This window comes from Psammomys obesus, unplaced genomic scaffold (assembly GCF_907164565.1).
Source record: "Psammomys obesus unplaced genomic scaffold, mPsaObe1.curated_primary_1811, whole genome shotgun sequence".
Lineage (NCBI taxonomy): Eukaryota > Metazoa > Chordata > Mammalia > Rodentia > Muridae > Psammomys > Psammomys obesus.
The window spans coordinates 49,944-52,075 of record NW_026590628.1 but is presented as its reverse complement, the minus strand read 5'-3'; the positions used below and the strand labels follow the sequence as shown (position 1 = coordinate 52,075).

The following is a 2,132-nucleotide window of genomic DNA, read 5'->3' as shown; positions in this document are numbered from 1 at the left end:
TTGTAGTCAAGGGATTTAATCTCTTTGGTAATTTTAAATATATTTTTGAATTTTCTTCCACAGTTATTACTTAAGGTACAAGATGTCCCATAAAGACAAGAAGAAAATGAGAATTCTTTAGATTAAAAAAGAATCTGTTCCATTCCACGTGTCAAAGTTGTCTTTTGTGTACCAGAAACACACTATGATGTGAAATGTTTTTTTTACAAGTACATATCAATTCTTTTACTTTATCCAAACTCTGCTTGCAAGATCCCAAATTTTCTGCCCAAGAAGATAGAAATGGTTTTGAATATTAGCAACATAACAATATTCCTTCTTCTAACTGGACTTGGCACTGTGGCAAATATTTCTATTTTTGTGAGGTATATATGCAATTTTGTTGGCTCTGGGAAGAAAGCTATACATCTTACCCTCATCCACTTGGCTTTGACAAATTCTATACTGCTTTTATCCAAGGGAATACCCATGACAATGGCAGCTTTAAGTCTGAGGCACTTCCTTGGTGATCTAGGCTGTCACATTACTGTTTATCTAGACAGGGTTTCCCGGGGCCTCTCCATCTGCACCAGCAGTCTCCTCACAGTGGTCCAGACAATCATCATGAGCCCCAGAGCCTCCTGTTGGGGGAGGCTCAGACTGAGGTCTACAGGACATGTGCTTCTCTCACTGCTCTTCTTTTGGATTCTCAATTCCATGATCAGCATGAACCTTCTCCTTTCCTTCAGAGACGAAGGTAGAAACACATTACCACCACATAAGAATAGTGAGTATTGTTATTTCAAAAAAGAAAATCAGAAAATAAACAATGTTTTTCTCACCCTTATGATCCTGAGAGATGCAGTGTTTCAGGGTGCCATGGGAGGGGCCAGTGGCTACATGGTATTTCGTCTCCACAAGCACCACCAGCATGTCCTCTACCTTCAGAACTCCAAGCTTCTTTACAGAACTCCCCCTGAGCTGAGAGCTGCTCAAAGTGTCCTCCTTCTCATGCTCTGTTTTGTTTTCTTCTATTGGACTGATTGTTTTGTTTCTTTATATTTATCTTCCTCTTTAAAGAATGACTCCTTAACAATTCACTTTCAAGAATTTCTGACTCTTGGTTATGCAGTTCTCATTCCATTTTTGTTGATTCACAGGGATGGACACCTGACTGAATGTTGTCATGTTTAATAATATTTGAAAAGCCATGTTGCTTTGATCTCTTCAGAAAAGGAGGTTTGAAATGGCTGTTAGTATTTTAGATGCCCTGTATCTATTTTTTAATCAAGTAAGAAAATCTTAAGCAGGTAAAGATAGGTTCTCACACAGCACAGCTGGTGACGAGCTGCCTACATCTGACACATGCTGGGAAGTGAGAGGCCCAGGTCTCTTCTCATTTTCTATCACATCATCCTTGAACATTTGATGTGAACTGGGTCCATAGTTGGTGGATTTTCTCCACTGAGCATCAGGAAGTGAAGATGAGCAGAGCAATGTGTCAACATCTGTACAAACTACTAAAGTGAATCCCTTTCACTCTGGGACCCCATTTCTAGGAACCAATCCTTCACTGAAGAAATACAATTAAAAGCAGTATACATCATTCCAAACACATTGCCTGAACACAAAACAAGGTGGAAATTTGTTAGCTACTTGAAAATATTCAAAGACTGGGATGTAACTCAGCATTAGAGTGACTTCCTCTATGGCTAAGAAGATGCAGGCTCCATCTTCAGAAGCATATTTTGCTTCTGAAAAGAGAAAAACAGAGAACAAAACTCATCCCCAAGTATGCGTATATGAAACAGAATTTTATGGCTTGTAGGACTGGTGAAGTGGCTCAAAAGAAAGACACTTAGCACCAGGCCTGACAACCTGAGCATTGGTCTCCACGACCCACATGGCAGAAGAAGAAAACTGACTCTTTTAAGCTGACCTCTGACCTCTGACCTCTACAAGCATGCCATGGTACATGCATGCCCCCTCCCATAAATAGATATAATTTTAAAATTTTTAAAGATTTTCATATGGTATTTATGAACAAGTGAGTGAGCTCAAAATGTATTGATATGGGCTAATATCCAAGGGTGATTTAATTTAATATAATAAAAATGTGAAAATAATGGAAGAATATAGTAATATTACCAATA

The 2,132-nt window shown here is 38.7% G+C and overlaps 1 pseudogene; it reads left to right on the top strand.

Annotated features, from left to right (window-relative positions):
* The first annotated feature begins 282 nt into the window (after positions 1 to 282).
* LOC129677391 (putative vomeronasal receptor-like protein 4) lies at positions 283 to 1,022 on the top strand (annotated as a pseudogene).
* The last annotated feature ends 1,110 nt before the right edge of the window (positions 1,023 to 2,132 follow it).